Genomic DNA, 18,275 nt, shown 5'->3' with positions numbered 1-18,275 from the left:
CCAATTTGTTGAAAAGGATAAGGTTGGTTTAATCTACACAGGGGGCAATTTTTCCACTTTTTTGGGCTTTACATCAAAACCCACTCTGAGCAGCTTTTCTAGATTTGGGGTCTACCAAAGCCACTAGGCTCCTCAAATCCTACAGACTCTTCCTCACTACAAACAGCTTTCTAACTGTTGAGCTAAGCACACAAATACATTTCCACCAACCTGAGCCCAAAGGCACATTAGGCTGCACACTCTCCAAGCCAGGATCGCTCCCTGACTGCAAGTACATCTGGGACAGCTGGGATGCTCCCAGAGCAACTGGACGAGGCTGCACAGGGCAGTTGGGAGGCAGCACAACAGAAAATCCATTGGTTTCTGTGCACAAGTGCTCCATCCCACCGCCAGCACATGCAGATCTACTAAATAAAGTGTGCAATTACTCCTACATTTCAGAAGACACACAGCAGCCAACTGCCATTCTTCCAAACTCCAATGTTGCTGCTAGAGCCTTTAAAACAGTTCAGTTACCAAGAAAACACTGCATACTTGAGTTTGGGTAATGCCTCAGCAAATGCAAAGCGATGCACATGCATTTCCAGAGGAAACATCCCACATCGGCACAGCTGGGTGCCAATGCCACATCATTTATAACAGCGAGCCAAGCCAGAGCAGCTTCTTGCATGTGCTACAGGGGGGACAAATATCACTTTGTTTATTTTCTTCTACTGTTTTGACAGCAGTCATTCTGAAATAGTATCCAGGTTTCAAGGGCTGTTTTGTAAGTCAGCCAGTTTTGAAATCAGGTCCAAGCTCAACAAAGCGGGATCCTCGAAGGCATGTTTTCCCAGCTGACACACCAATATTCCTCCTTTTCTCAGGCTTTAGAGCCACGTCAAACTAAGCGCTGGCTCTGCAGAGCACCCACGGGAAGTTCAGAGAGGCCAGGACAGGCGCACAGTTATTTGCTCTGCTTAAGTTGTCACCGTCCTGCTGCTCCCACAGCCACATGGCTGTTTGCCATGGATTCTTGTATTGCTTATGGATTTGTGCCTTGTTTCATATACATGAACGCTTCATTGACAATAAATGGAAAATACAAACTCAGAGCACTTATGACCTTCATAAGAAATAATAAAAACACTTCTATTAAGAGGTTTGGAGATACAGCAACCTCTCCCTTTTTCCATTTCCTGAGGTTAATCTAGTTCAGCTGACATTAGCCAGGGTGAAAAACTTGGGATTTTGGGGAACAGCAGTCCTGGAAAGGCACATGGCATCCTGCTGCCCAGCCCCATGTGAGGCACCCACTGCTGGTCCCTCCAGCTCCACATCCCACTTCCCTTTGGAGAGGCAGGACTGCAGGCTCCGCACACGCAGCCACAGCCACCCATGCGAGCCTCATAGCACAGTTAATCACTCGGCCTAGAAGAACAGGAAACAGTTTAATAGCTGGGCCTGAAAACTCTTGGAGTCTCTTCTGTGTTGCTGCTCCTTAAAAACACACAGTCCTGCAAGGCACAGCACATTCCTCAAAGTGCTCAGAAACCTCCCAGAAAGCTGCTGACACCAGCGGGAAGCAGAAGGTACCCAAGACCCCTGCCTAAAGGCTACAGACCTCACTGGAATGGGCTTTTATTCAGAAGAAATCCCAAGTATTGTGCAAAACTAACATGCTTAGAATTAAAAACAAATAAAATAGAAGCAACTTCAGTAACCAGCGCAGATTTTTTTTTTTAAACAGTCTGTGTCTTCCTCTATTCTTATATAGAACACATTTACTAACAGATGAGAGACTAGTGTACTGTACTATTGTGGAACACACTGCTGTACTTGGATAAAGTGCAAGTGTGGCAACACGTTCGTGTTTTAGTCCATTTTTCAGAGGGGAGATAGTCCCTAGGTGGGACCAGACTGTCACTGCCGATGCTCACTGGGGAGACCTGGCCCCACATGTAACCCCACATCCATGGCCAGCCCAGCTGCCCCTGTGGTGGCCCTGGAGCAACAGCTCCAAGGGCTCAAGTCAGAGCAAGGGCTTCAGGTCTCCCCAGTTCCTGAACATGTTCCTTAGATTTCTAGCACTGAAATATAAACGAGCCCATGCTCAATGCCTTAGATGCCTTGCACAGCACTTCTCAATCCACAGCAACTCTCCCTGTTAAAAGCAGCACACAAGTCACAACTCCTAAGAGAAAGAAACCCCCTTGTGTCAATATTCATTTCCCCCAAGGATGGGAGCGACGCGTTCCCTGTCGCTCTCAGGGCTCACCACTTCTTGTGACATCACGAGTGTTTCGGCCCCTGAACTCTCTGCAAGGGACATTCATGACCACATTTAGCCAGTTTGATCCTTTCAGAATCAAATTTCAAGTGGTCAAGCACATTTTGACACTGCCTTGCAGCTATGTGAAAAAAAATCAGTTATTTTTGAAAGCAAACTGCTTTCAGGGAAATATTTTCTAGTGCAACCACAACATCTTTTGTTGTGTGCAAAAGCAGGACTAATCCAATAATATTTCAATGTGCTTTTACTTCGTAAACTTACAATAAATTTATCATGTTAAATAGAAATTGTAGTCTAGTTAACAGGTTTTGTGGAAAGACAAGACAAGGACTGTACATACGATGAACTGAAATACAACCTTAAAAACAAGAATAATCCATAGACAAGACCCCGACATCTCAGTCTTCAGTCTATCACTCACCAATTCAATCTACTTGATCATACTCAACATGTGCAATTCAAAGCTTTGGTTGTGAAGTTCCATATAAGTCAATAAGAACTTCTCGGCAGGCAGAATTCACTCCTGTTTCCATCCAAGAGTCACCACACTTCACAGATGATCAAATTCCAGAGGTCCAAGAGCTACAACAGGTCAAGGAACAATGGTAAGAAGTTCTACAACAAAAGTAGGAGTTAATACTCAGGTTTAATGTTATATCCATTAACTCCTATAAGTAACATGAAGATTCAGAAGCTTTCATAGGGAAAGCAAGAAGGATCCTTACATGACTTCTGCTGCTGTGAAACTAAGTCATCTCACCCAATTACTCTGGCACAAGGAGACAGCCAGGCAATAGAAGGCTGCAGCTTGCACCAAGGCACAATACCCAGGGCTGAGGAGGAGTATGCAAAGAACAAATCAGCAACCAGGGACAACCATATCCTCTGGGTGAATTCAGACAGTCTTTCATTAGAAGTTATTTCTAATAATAGAGGGCAGCGTGAGGGCAGCTGCTCCGGCGAGGCACGGGTTTGGGGCAGAGCTGCCCTAAGTAGGGCCAGCTCCATCACAGCACACAGCAAGGGGCAGAGCAGGGGAAGCAGCTTTTCAGGACCAGGCAGCCAGTTAAATAACTGTTTTCAGTGCAATGCTGCATGCTCTACATGCAAATGCTCCCCAGAAATCCTCCAGGAAATGGTCCATTCCTCCCACTGCATCCTTGCTATAAGAAAGGAAAACATAAAATACCACACACACCCCCACATATGCATTTTTGTGGCCAGTTCTTCTGGTAGGAAGAGTTCCCTTCTCTGTGTTGAAGATGCTTTTGGGGAGAGAAAAAGAAAAGCAGCCATTCCTCCACTAGGCATTGGTAATTAGCTCCAAGTTGGGGGTCCAGGGGCAGGGGGGCATTGCCAGCATTGAAAATGGGCAACACAGAAGTGTCCTGACAACGTATCCAGGGCAGCAAGCTGTGCAACGCCTGCTGCCAGCCTGGGCACAAGGGCCCCCTTGTTCTCCAGCATGAATTGATTTAGGAGCAATCACAGCAGGCCAGCAAAGAAAAGGTAACATTTCTGCAAATCCAGCTCACTTTCTCTGGTTCTAGAGAGGCTTTTCCTCTTCAGAAGGGATCTTGAGCTGCTCTCCCTGCCTAGGCACTGTTCTTGTGAGCAATAACCGTTCTGCCAACTTAGCGTATGCCAATTTTAATATAGCAACTCAATGCAATTAGATAAAGAAACATACTCTTCACCTGGTGAAAAGGACTGAAATAAAAGCAAGCAAGGGTGTGGGAGGGTGATGCTGGGTTGATATGTCAAATAATTTGACCTGCCTTTTGGAAGCCTTTTTCCTCCGCCACCCCCTCCCCTTAATCTTAGGGCCCTTTGGGCCAGGCAGCTCCATTCGCCCCCCTGCATCGCTCCTTGCTGGGCAGCACTGGAGCAAAAGCAAGTGCTGCTTGTCCTGCCCACATGCGCTGCAGTGCAGTACATCCAAGGCTTTAAATAGTCTTGGGAATACTATCATATCCATATGCATTTTATTCTAATAAACCTGAATGTGCCTTTTTGTACTGGAGGATGATGGTATTTGCAGCTCTTGCTTTTTAAAGCCTGATTGGTAAAGACAGTTTAATTCTTTAGTTGCCTCACATCAATAACTTGCTGGCACAGTAAATAACAGGGTCCTTATTGGACAAACTAGATCCACAAACATTAAATAAACAGTCTGTTCTTCACAGGACTTTATGGTCAGCCAGCAGTTCCCTTTTATAGGCTGCAGCCCTTGGTCTCTTCCCTGCCCCAAACCTGCTCTGCTCTCCCACTCTTTGCAGCTCCTCCCTTTCATCACATCCATCTCCAGGACCAAAAAGCTTAAATAAGAGAAGAGTTCAAATGCAGAGATTTCCCAGCCTGCTCCAAGGTGGAAAGGCTTCCTCCAGCCCCAGCTTCCTGGGGGGAACCATCCCGCAATCCCCTGGAAAGCGGAGCACTAGCAACACTCACAACACAGCAGGGTGAGAAGGGCCCCGCTACAGGGCACCGCTTAAAACACTTGCGTACACATAAGGTGAGGGTTAGATCACAGAATATTCCACTTAAATTGCCAAGCCTGTTTGATCTATATACATAAGGTTAGGTTTAGATTGGAGAACATTCAATTTTAAATGTCAAACCTATTTGATCTATATCAACTCATTGCTCAGATTAATAATTAACACTGTACTGCTGGCATCAGATCGCCTTTTTTATCTGGAAACAGGATTGTAATTTATTTTTCAATCTGTCTTTGGTCAAGTACTCCAGCATATTTCTTCTGCTTTCAAATGAACTTGCCCCGCAAACAGAAGCGGGCCCTGTTCTGCATTCAGGCCTTGTCAGCGTAAATCAGTGCTCAAACAAGGCGCTCCTGACACTTCTCTTTTTAAGCTCATTTCTAACTCGGCCGTTATCAGCCTCTGTGCTGGGCTGCGTTTGCTGACAGAAAGGGACGTCTCGCTGGCACAGGGGAACAGGCCACACGGCTGAGGTGATAACTGATCCCTGATAACGCACAGACCCTCCAAGCTCGTGCTAACCCCATCATTTCTACCGTCAAATTCCTGTCTCGCGAATGGGATTAACAGACCAGGCCTCACATGTTATACCCACCACAGCTTCACTTGGGCACCCGAGCATTTCCCTCCTTGGGGTCAACCCCACATTCTTACAACTTCACCGCTTAATTCACTGTTGGAAGCACTGACTCCAACTGGCAACCTAACATGGGACACGGCTTGCAGCAAGGAGGCAGCTGGCCTTCACAGGCTCAACCTCTTAATCCAAAGGTCCTAAAAACAAACTGTAACCTTATTTAGCTCATTTTTCCCCAGAAGTTATGCTTGCTTCCAAAATGTTAACAGTCCTTCAAATATTTGCATCAACAACTTCACAGAAAACTTCTTACCCATCCACAATTACTCATGTATCTCTGAAAACCTAGCAGATCAACATGAGTAGGTTACACCAAGAGCTAACAGTTATACCAAGAGCTCCTCGGTTACACTAAGAGCTCCTTAGCTAACGTGCCTGCTGTAGTTTTGTAGCGCCTGCTATAGGGACCTCATGCCCAAACACTTCCTAGCTTTTACTACATAAAGTGTTTCCATAAAAGAAACAGGATTTCAAGCTGTAAGCTTCATATCATGTCTGAGTGACAACAGGATGTCAGACCTAACACCCACTCCGTTAATATTACTCCACCTACACATCAAAATATGATATTCAATACACTAAAGATGCCAGACTTTTAAGTCAGAGACACAATGATCAAAAAGCAACTGAACAAGACGTTGCATTTCTAGGTTGTATGAGCAGCCTTCCAGCACGCCATCAGCAAAGTTGCCTCTTAAAAGACCTTAACAGAAATACATTTTCACTGTTAATAGCCATTTCTGAGCAGAATTGTTCCCCACCAGCTGTCCCAGCACTGCCCGCACACTGCTGGGCAGCAGGGACACAAGTGCAGCTGCTGCGCTGCTCCGAGGGAGCCAACGTGCCCTACCCGGTACCTTGTGTCACAGACAGGGCAGGGACATGAGCTGAAGATCTCAAAATAGACCCAAAGGAGCAGCAGCCTGAGCAGCAGGGTCCGAGCCCTGCAGTCTGTTCACCAGCAATACCTCACTATGCTCAGTGGCAGCTCATCAGCACAGGGATCCTCAGACAGAGGTTCTCTCTTGAAACACACCATTCATGACATTGAACAGATTTATTTTGTGGCATTTGCAATATCACTGCACCACATGGTTATGTGGTTCAGCAGTGGCCAAAGTCAAGACAGCAGCAGCTTCATGTCCACATTCCTGTGTCCTGACATTGCCCCGCAGCCTTGTGCGCTGCAGCGCATCCTCCAGTGCATTAAGCAAGACTCAAGCTAGACCCAGGACTGTGTTTAGCTGGACATGCATCTCAAGAGAGGCAAGCACAGAGCACGTGCCAGATACTGGTCATTGATCCCTGCCCATCACCCTCACGACAAGGGGTGCCCAGCATGGATGTGTCAGGGGTCAGGCAAAGGAGCCAGTGATGATGGAGAAAGTCACCAGCAGAGAAAGATTTTATCATTCCCCATGCTTCATAATGGCTCTTTTCACAAGACCTTCAAGGTCTTGGGGCAAGCGTGAAGACTAAGACAAAGTCTGATGAAAAGCACTTCCTTGTGCTATTGCCAGTCCTTACGACTACTGGCAATATTTGCTTTGGTTCATGTCACAGGACCTCATGATACTAGTTTGTGCACAGTGGTAACAATTGCCTATTTTGATGCTACAATTATAGGCAGATTTATTATAATTTTATTCTTAAGCAGCAATGCAACTGCATGTACAATGCCACTATTACTATGCTGCCTCTTTTTTTAGATACTTAACTGGCCATAAAGATATACATGTACCACATAAATACACAGTATATATAGTTATTAAGCAAAAACTGAGCACGCATTATCTTCAGAATAAAAAAGCAGCACCAGGGCACACAGATACTTGGACATGTGTGTAAAGTGGTACCACGCTGGCACTACCTGCTGCTCTGGTGCTTTGGCAGTAGCTGAGCCACCAGGTCTCTGCACAACCTCAATCCCCATTTAACTGCGCAGCAGGCACAAGTCCTACCTGCTCATGCCTCTTCTAAAACTTTTATAAAGCCCTTTAAGGAGAAAGAGGGGAGGGGAGAAAAAAACCACCACACATTTAAGTGACTTTGAATTCTTCTGATAAAACCTTAGATAAATAACTGCTTACAAAGCAGTCATGAGTGAAATGTTTAAAAAACAACCTGGTCTGCTGCGCCAGATAGGTAGTACCAACTCCTTGTGCTTATCCAGGGGCCTGGGAAATCCTTTAGTAGATTGTACACGCACACACAGGTAAAGATTAAGACCACTTTAATCAGTTAATTTCTTTCATTTTCTTACTGCCTTTCATAAAAAGAGATAAAGCCAGATAACAATAATAAAGAAATAAGTTAGGGCAGAGCTATACCAAGCAAAAGGCAAACTGGTAATTCAATCAGCTTAAGGCTCCTTTGTTTCCAAAGGAAAACATGCCAATAAGTGAGAAGACTAAGGAAAAAAATCATACTGATGCAGTTCTAGAGCAGCCTAACCTCAAATCAAAATTGGAATCAAAAGCCATGAAACCTTGGGAAGCTGCACAGGAGGAGACAACTGTGTCCGAGTCCCTCCTCTGCATGGGCTACTTGGCCCCTGGAGCTACAAGTCGCTGAGCTTCCAGCCACTCCACAGTCAGCAGGAACTTCCCGGCCTTGGACAGGAGCTGGGAACTCCAGGGAGTATCCTAAGGCTGGGGCTGCTGCCATGAAAAGAAGGGCTAAGCACTAAGAGAAGCAGCAGGCAAAGCTGTTAAAAATATACACTTAATTCCCAGTGAACATTGTACTCCAGCTCTACCAACCAAGGGAAGCAGCAGGAGAGGGAGCCCCTACACCTAGACATCTCCTGAAAAGCTCTTTTGAGAAACTTAATTCTATATACTGCTTTGGACAACACAGAAATGTTTAATTTCATTTACCATTAGGGTGCTGAGAACAAAGATGGAGGCCTATTAATCAATGCTACCATAGCTTAATGTAATTTGAAAGAATAGAGAAACAAGTCCCAAAAACTTTCACCATTAAAAAAATAATAATGAGTTTTGAGAGCCAGAAAGGAGCTTTCTGTCAGTTAAAAACAACAGCTAGTGAGGATAACAGCCCTCTGCCAGGGACAACCAGCAGCCACCACCCTATCTTATCAGGACACAGCTTGTCAGGCAAGTCTGCACATCAGAGGGAGCACAGCCAGGCAGGGACGTGCTGTAGGGACAGACCAGTGTGGTCAGGTGGCATCGAATACCCAGCAGCAACAGAAATCAGGATGTAAGCTACATTCTTAAAGTAGGCACAGAAAAAGTCTAGTCAGCTTTATCAGCTTGAGGCCAAAGGGGGCAGCGAAAGACCCCTGAGAATGACAGGTTTAGGCTGTGTCATTGGCAATATTGGCATTAAATTGAGAAGTGGACAACTATGAAAAATGAGCAGACATCCAGATAAGCCTCCTTTAACAATAGCCTCTGCTAGATTTCAATAACTGAGATGATTTGAATTCTTTTAGAGCTAATTTAGGACTCGAGAAGTGACAGGTTCATAGCTCTGAATACTTAAATATCAGAGGAACATGAAATAGAGAATATTAAATAGGACAATTTTTGCAGGCAGTGCTGCATCATTTCTCTTTGATGCTAAAAAGGAGGACATGAGCTGCATGGATGGATTTGCAGAGGCAGGATCTGCAGCCATTGGCATCTCTCTGGAGAGGCACCTGGGAACAGCCTCAGAGACCAGGTAAAACCAGCCACATCAGCCAGAGAAAAGTTGAAAACATGTCCAGCACCCAGTGACAGACTGCAGAAACTCCTTCTGGAGTTGTTCTGGCATGTGTGCATACATACACACATATATGTATACATACATATGTAGCACAGTCCTGCAGCAGCCTCCAGGCTTGGTGTCTCTCAGTTTGTCCACCAAGAAGAGAGCCGTGCTTCTCACAGCGCACCACAAAGCGAAGCTCTCCCTTGGGACATCCCTTTTTCAGGGCACGGACACAACAGCCACAGCTGAGCTGCTTTGTGGGACCTGGATCCCAGGAGATAGGCCTAATATAAACCAAAGATGACACAGATATGGACTCATGAAGGAGAAACTTCCATGATGAAGCAGTAGGAGCCCCATCTCAGCTAGCAGCATGGATTGTTTCCTTAAAATAGCAACCCTGGCTGAAGTGCAACACTCAGTGGGGGGAAAAAATAAATCATTTTTACAGTGGCCTTGGATAATTCCAATATGCACATAGTCCTAGTTACAGGCCATGCAGAAGAGACAAGTTGAATCACAAATAATATAGAGAAGCACTGAACAGACAGAAGTGACTCCATCAGATTGTAATTCCACTGTATGGCAAGATATCACTCTGTTCATAATACCCATGTGGTACAGTGACATGATGCCTTCCCTAGAGCAAAGCCACAAAACTACCTTTCAGGAAAAAATAGTCTATAGGTAGGGTTTAAAATAGCTGCATTAGGACATAAATGTTGCATTACCCCACTGTCTTCAGAAGCACCACACACACACCCCCAAGTTATAGTATGTCATGACCTTACCAGAAGAGCACAACAAGGAAAAACTAAGATTGCTATTTTAATAATACTGAAATTTATAAATAAAAATCAAAAAAGATCACATTTACAAAGTACCCTCAAAATCAGCACTGATACATAGAGTATTTAATTTATTCCAATAGCTTAAACAGACTTCAGAGACTTCCAGGACAAGATTTTTTGGTACCAGCATGACCCACAAAAATCCTCTTCAGCATGCATTAGGAACTGAAGCAGAGAAAAACAGGAGACTGGTACGTGAGAAAGTCTGGCACTGCCGATGGGAAAACTGATTTTAATAGAAGAAACACAAGGAAGATGGCTAGGTTTCCACTGCAAAACCAAGGCACCCCCAGCTCACACGGGAGCAGTAGAGGCAGGTACGAGCTCCCCCGGGAGCAGGAGGGTTTGCCGCAGAGGCAGAGCCGGGGCCAGCGCAGCCGTGCCCAGCCCGAGCTGCCTCGCCAGGCGCTGCACACACGCTTGGCAGGGCTGGGCAACAGCCACCGACCCTCGCACGCACGCCCCGGAAAGCAGCTCAACGCCTGCATTTCATCGCATTTTTTAAATCTGAGTGAGCAAAAGCAGCCAAAAATAACTCACAAAAGGTCAAAGCCCAGGAAGACTGAAATACCACTAATTTCTACAGTATTAAAGGATAATTTAAGACAGCTTTGCAGATGCTGTGTTTAAAAGTGTTTCTCAGTTCTTTTCAATAACCTACACTCTGCCCTTGCATGGTAGGTGCATTACCAACAACAACGACTTGCTACTCAAGTAGCAAACACTCCATCTTTTACTTTAGGTTTTTATAGAATTATTTTAAAACTGCTTCACCTACAACATTCTGCAGAGCTATAGATGTCATTACATTGCTGCACGCAGACATCTGCCTATGGGACTGCCCCCACAGATGTAAACGTACCACGCATTGGTACCTCTAACTGCCCCAGCACTTGGCTCAGCTCAAGACTTGGAGCATCCTCCCAGCCCCAAGCTGCACAGCAGCACCAGGCAGCTCTGAGCAGAGGCTGCAGCACCTGCAGTCACACATGTGGGGCCACCTCATCTGCTGCTGGTGTGAGGAAGGTAAGAGGCCCAGGCTGGGCAGGGAGAAGGGCTGGCGAGCAGAGAGCTCCCAAGCCCGATACAAACCAGCCAGATCAGCCATCGGAAGCCAGCGCTCAGTACTCAATTTCAGCCAAAAATTACTGATCTAGTTCTAATGGACAGAAAAAAGCACGGATGTCCATTGCCATGTACCAGTCTGTGGACAATATTTGCACAAGCAACACTTTAATCTTAGAAAATAAATATGAGTAAAGGAAAACATTCCTGCTTAGCCATTAAGAGGTTATTTGCATAACTGACATCTGGAATTTAAGAGTGTTGTTTTCCCAATTGACATGTACAAAGAAATTCCTTCCCCTCATGCACAGGGGATGCAACTTCAATGGCTGTTGCCTTTACCAGCTTTGGGGTCACACAGTCATCTTTACTTTCTGCTCTAAATCAACTCTGAAATCGCCTTTTGATGGGGCTGTTCCTTCCTAACAGTTTTTATTGCTGTTAGTCATCTGCTTCTATTGTTTGCTTTGGCTCTTGTCTTGTACTCTTAAAGCAGAATTGAGTTTTGCATTGATTTCAGTAACAATATAACAAGAAAAGCCAGTAGTCACAACACTGCATTATCCGAGAGCACCAAGTCATGAGGCTCCAGACAACTGCTCCTTACATCCCAATTGTCCCTTATCCCAGAGATCAGGCCTAGGCCTCAAGTCCTAATTTCTCCAAGCAACTCCATACAATGAAAAGCATGAATGTGGCATAAGGCATTTAGGATAAAACAGCAAGGGCTGAAGGATTAATCCAGAGAAGCTGTATTGCACACAAGTGATTTCTCCCCAGGAAAGCAATGAGCATCACCTCTCCAGGGCACCTGTTTCAGGCACAGTGAAAATACTCAAAATTCATTCTTGTCTCCTTTTCAAGAGAAAATACTTCAGACTTTTATGCTTCCCAATCCTAAAAAAAAACCTATTTGCAGACTCCAGACTTCACTTTTAGAATTACATCTGAAGGTTTAAGCTGGCCGCTTACATGTGGACTAAACCACATTTAATAAACTGTTACATAATGCAAGTGTTCATGTGTTACACTATTTCTACAGAATGAATTCTCATAAAGGGCATTTCCAGAGTCAAGTACTAACAGCTGAATTCAGGAGTACAAGTTCAAACCATATATGCAAATGTGCATACATTTAATACATACACATCATACATATAAAATAGGATAATTCTATTACATATATTTGCCATTTTATAATAAGATTGGAAGACAACTAAATTATTTCAATAACCAGAAATATTTGGGCTTTCTGCAGACAAGTTCATCTCTGCATTGCCTCCCCCCACCTCTTCAAGTTCAACAGTATTTCAGAAAGATATAATCATGTATCTGCTTGTACAGACATTAAATATCTTGTAGATCTATTCAGAAATAGTCAAGTTGTGAAACTAATTGCTACATCAAACCTAACCCACTGCAAGTCAAATATCATGAATGAAACCTTTGACCAAAGGGAGATTTTAAAAATCAGTACATTAACAGCAGGTTATCCAACCACTGTTTTGAAAATAATCTTTCCATTCAGGGAATCAATCAGCAATCACTTACACAGGCTGGAATAAGGGTGTCACTGCCTGGAGATATGTTTTTACTTTTAGATACTTCGGAATAACTGGTCTTGCCTAAGAGGTAGTTTTTTGTGCTACTTTCTAAGCAGGTGTATGGCATGAGTAAAAGTGACTTTTTTATTATTAAAAAAAGACAGTTTGTACAGACTTATTTGACAAACTCAAAAACGCATAAGGAAAAGAAGCTTTAGCCCTCTGCTGTTTACAGGAGAAAATATTTTACTACGTTCAGTGAATTTATCACAACACCTCATAGCACAAGAAGCAGTAGAAATAAATTTCAAAGCCAATAAATGAAAGAAATTTTAAGGATACAAGAAAGAAGTGAGACCAGCTGATACACTTCTAACCCAACTATCTTTTTAGAAAATGATACACAAAATGTAAGCCTACATACTGGTCTTAAATATCCACTTCTTCAGATGTTACCAAGCAATGTGAAGCAGTCAGTTCACATTTCTGTGTTCTAAACTACCCGAGTCTGCTCCAAATCCAATCCACAACCTAGCTCTGAAGCATATGCTCAATTTGATTTAATGCACGCACCAGATTACCAACACGGTCTAATTCATGTTATTTACAATTGGAAAAAGCTTGACAAGTAGAAAACAAATTACACAAGTTCATCGCACCCTCCCTCGCAGTTAGACCAGCGAGTGATTATAACGAGAGCTGTAACTGCAGAAGATGGAGACACAGACCCCTGTGCGGAGCTGCTGGCTGGGCATAATGCAGGTTCCCTCTGTGGAGCCCGGCACAGCCCCGTGCCCTCTCCAAGGGGTCTGCGGGGGCATCTGCACGAGCACCTCGGCTGCTCCTCGGCGAGTCCCGCGCCAAGGCGCTCGCCAGGGAGCAGAGGAGGTGAAGGGAGCAGATGGCAGCGCTTTCCTGGAAGACGACATGTGTTCCCAGAGCTGGCACTCAAGGCGCATTAAAGATCATCTGATTTCACAGAAACTTGGTCTCGCACTGTTCATTAGCCTGCCGTGGATGCTCATTACCTCAGTCAGCCAGAAATGGCTTCATGCCACTGTTATATCCCACAGTTTCATTTTTCCCTTCCCTTATTGTCTTCCCAAGCCACCCAAATAACTCTGATCATTTATAATATTGGAAGGGAAGGGTAGGGAAGCATAGAGGACATCATAAGGTTGTTGTGAACATCGCAGATTCAAACCTAACCCACCTGGGAGCAGCAGGACCCTTTTTGGAAGGTGTTCAGGCTAGATAGCTCTGAACACCAGGATTCAGACCCCAGTGTTTCTCCAGGAAGGGAAATAGTTAGGCAATATTTCATGCCTAACTGACTGGATTCATCAGCCTCTTGATTTAAAGAGCTACACATTACTAAGTTGAAGTTGCATGATTTTAAAAGCAGAGGAAAATGTTTTATGGATAATAACTACCCTCTTAAACATCATTATTCTCAATTTACAGCTTCAAGAACCTCCCCTTAAAGAGCTTTTAAAAATTTTTAGGACAAAATCCATTTAAAATTGTAATCATTGGAGGGGAGGAGAAAAATGTCTCTAACCCAAATAATTTCTCTCCCCACCTCCTCACATACTAACATATCTGATGGTCACCTCTGTACTAAAATCATTTACATCTGAGGCTCAACATGGGAATTGTCTAAGCAATCCAATAATGCTTTTCAGAGAAAGTGGGTTTTTCTTTTACTGAGGGATCCCAGCCTCCTGCAGGATGAGCCTGCACTTGGGACTAGATCACAAGGGTCCCCAGGAAGCTCTCTGCTTCCCCCAAGCCCCACCAAGCTGCTTCATGGAGGGGCATCCAGCCCTTGGCACGATAAGGAAAAGCAGAGCCATTGCTCACAGGGAACAGGAACACTGGTTATTTGGCTAGTTGGATTTATTTGATATAAACACAATAGTAGTATTGCACTACTAGGACAGGATCCTTGTAAGAGTAAGTCTCTATTGTGCTACTCAATCTATATTAAAAAATATTCCTGGCTTTTTAAAAGTTTAAAAATCACTTTAGTCTCAGGACATGAAACCCACGTACTCAATCCTGATCCCAAAGGTGGAGCAGGAAGCTTAAATCCTATCCTTGAATAAACACGCAAACAAGCCTCAATTCAGTGTGTTGTCAAACTGCTGCTATGTTTTTAAGTGGGTTTCACATATTCCCAGCTAGCAGGCCTTGAATTTGGCATTATTACGAGCCTGCTGAACTCCATCCAGAAACATTCCTCCTTTGCAAAGCTAGAAGGTCATTCACTCCTCAGCACCACCAGCCCATTCCCGCGGCGTTACCTCCCGACGTCCCTGCTCCCGGCAGCGGGACGCGCTTGTCCCTGGCACAGCAGCGCGCGGGTGAATCAGCAGCATCGCAGCCACCTGCCCACGGCACCCCGAGCTGCAGACGGGGCCTGAGACAAACCGCATTTGAGAATATAATACACAATCAACCCCAAATCATGGCTATAATGGCTGTATTCTCTTCACTCATTTCGCTTCATCAATCTGCATATTAAAGGCTCTCTTCAGCCTTCACAGCCAAACTCCGCAGTGGAGAGCTGTGTCAGGCATGTTCCACACAGACCCACCTGCACCAGGCACACGGACAGGGAGGCAGCCAGGACCAGGCCGTGCTTTCCTTCTCAGCTGCCTGACTTCGTATTTCCTTTGGGAATGCCAGGACAAACTTTCTCTCTGAAGTGATTTCTTTTCTCCACCCTGCACAGAGCCAGGCAGGCTCAACTAGCACTTAGGTGACTGCTGAGACCATCACTTAGCCAGATCACAGGCTGCAATCCATTACTGAAATAAATACTGCAAGTGAATGATAGATCAGCTGCTAAGCTTGATGCATCCACTTCCCAGGTAGTGGTAGCTCTTCTCAGATTCATCATATTGACTTTCTGGCAAGAGAAGTCACCACCACGAAATCACAGATTTGAAGCAGCAGACAAAGCGAGAGTGCCAGACTCGCAGCACCAACTCCTGCAATGCCTCTGGAATAGCAGAGGTGCTCAGGAAACTAGACACACTTATAAAGAAAGTAAGTAAACTGGGAACACATTTAAGAAACTGCTGTCAGAGCAGGCTGCCAACAACTCAACCTGGAACCACTGCTGGGGACAGGCAAGGCTCCTCCTTGCCTCCGTGCAGAACAGCCCAGCATCTGGGCATCGATCACACTGAGCTCCTGCTAGGACCAGGAGTGCTTCCCTAACCCAAAAGCTGCACTATGCGGGGGACACGTGGACACTGCCCTCACATGGGCACAGGGTGCGGCAAGTCCTCACACTTGAGAGACAAGCTACGAGATGACAGCAGCCCAGGGGCGTGCAGCCGTAGCAGGGCCTTGGGCAGCCCCGAGCTGAGCAGGCAGCAGGACAGCTCCCGCACATCTGAAAGCCATTACGAGGGATTTCAATTCCTGCTCAGGGAGGGATGCACATGCTTCCAAGCCTGCACAGCTCAGCAGAAAGAACACCTTTACCATGTGGTGCACTTCATTACAACGAGAAGGGAAATCCCTACAAACAGGGTGTTTGCCACCTCCACTGCAAATCCCACGCAGCCCTGCCCATATCCCTGCCCCAGCAAGTCATTTCCATTCTGCTGCCCAATTAGTCCTCACCACCACTTGCATAAGGAAAAATGATCTTCATTTCTGCTCTTCAAACAGTATGTGTTTCACAGTCTGCTCACATGCACCACTTGTTTCCTGATGCCTCACATCCAGATAGAGCGCTTTGTCCCTAAATTACCCTAAATACAATGATTCCCTTAAAAGGGTGTTATGTGAGAATTAAACATGTATGAGTTAAGATCATATTGTAATCTGAGTGTAAAAGTATTTTACTAACAAATTATTTAACATGCACTTAGTTTAAAGATCTAAGAGCCCCACGTGCCTAACTATCTAACACTATTTAACACTTCCTGAGAATGTGACCTAGGTGGCTGGGGGTATTTTTATATATATATGTGTGTGTGTGTGTGTATATATATTATATATGTGTGTGTGTATATATATATATACACACACATACACTCAGATTTTACACTCTGGCTGTTCACAGGGTGGTGAGACTGCAGTGCCAATGGAGAAGACATTGAGACAGCACAGGCTATGGCTCATGCTGACCCTGAAACCACTGGCATGGTTTTACACATAAAGTACATGGACAAAGACAAACGAACCAAAAAGTAGATGCACTACAGTGCGTTCAATGGCCTGCAAAATAAAGTTGTTCCATGCACAGGGATGCCAGTGGGCCATGCCTGCTGCCATTACAATGCAGCAAGTGCAAGTTATACACTCACTTTCCCCAGGCTAAGAGAGAACTGGGTTAAGAAGAGCAATAGCCTCAACTAAGGTGTTCAATATATGATTTTTCTACCATGAATATTCAACACTTGAAAAGATTAACGAGAAAAAACAACATGGTGCATTGTGCCAGCCGTGCTTGGACCCGCCAGCAGAGCTCCCTGCCCAGCCTCAGCACCTCCAAACCCACTCCTCCCATTGAGCCCAGCTGCTCGGCACAGGGCACAGAGCACCCAGAGCAGTGCTGGGCCCCAGGGCCAGCCGCCTCCAGAGCCCTCTGCACTCCCAAAACCTTTACAGGTGACTCAGGGAAGAAATAAAGAGAAGGCAACTCAAGCTGCTCCAGTACCTGAAAGCAGAAGCAGCACTATGAACACTCAAGGCTGTACTTCTGTTCTATATTTAAGATGATTAACTAAGTAGCTGGAAGGGGTTTAAAAACATGAACTGTTTTAAATTCATCCCCTGCCTGTGCCATTAACTGCTCTTTTGCTAAGATTCTGTTGAGGCCTTCCAGATTTTTTTTCCACACCATCATCCCAGAGGGTGAAATTCAGCATAGAGAAGGCTATGCCCTGCCTGCACACTTACACCCCAACAAGCCAAAGCTCATAAGCAAGAGGTGTCTAGTTTGCTGTTTAACCCAAAATTTGCAGGCTGCAGGGGGACCCACTGCCTCACGTCACAGCAGTCAACAGGACATGGTCCGTTTGCTGGCTCACAGTGGTTTTCCCCCCCAGCATCTCTATGTAAAACCTCATTTAAAAAATTGAAGGAACCTTTCTTTGACACCATGAGAAGCTCTGAAGCCTGCAACAAGGAAGTTCATCGATTTCCTGAGCCAATTTAAGCAATCTGTTCCAATACAGCTTAAATGCTACACTCTAGCAAAAGCCAACTGTTGTCAAGGGCTGAACTTCAAAGCAGCTTTTATTTGTGTGAAAGACAGATATGCAGCCAGTTACCACACCAAGAAAAGCACTGCTCCAAGTCATTAATGACTAGGAAACTCATTAAGCAACAGGTAGCACACACCACTGCAGAGGCCTGGATGAGGCCTCACAAGGAAGCAAACAAGCACTTACCTGTTGAGGGTGGCCTGGGAGCAGGGGAGGGGACCCAGGGCAAGGCTGGATGCATTAAGAGTCTCTCACCGCAAGGAGCCCCTGAGCACCTCAGCAGAGAGGGAGTGCAGGGCAGGCTGCCCTCACATGGGAGCAAGGGAAGGGTGGCACCAAGTCCCCCCACCACCCCCTCCTTAACCAACCCACCCCCAAAAGGGTCCCACAGGGGAACACCCTGGGTCCCCTTGCCACGAGGCACCAGGGCCAGCTCAGCCCATCAGAAATGCTC

The sequence above is a fragment of the Nothoprocta perdicaria genome, unplaced genomic scaffold, assembly GCF_003342845.1.
Source record: "Nothoprocta perdicaria isolate Ctin4 unplaced genomic scaffold, notPer1 scaffold_25, whole genome shotgun sequence".
In the NCBI taxonomy this organism is placed as follows: Eukaryota; Metazoa; Chordata; class Aves; order Tinamiformes; family Tinamidae; genus Nothoprocta; species Nothoprocta perdicaria.
The sequence above is the reverse complement of the archived record's forward strand: the minus strand, read 5'-3'. Positions refer to the sequence as shown.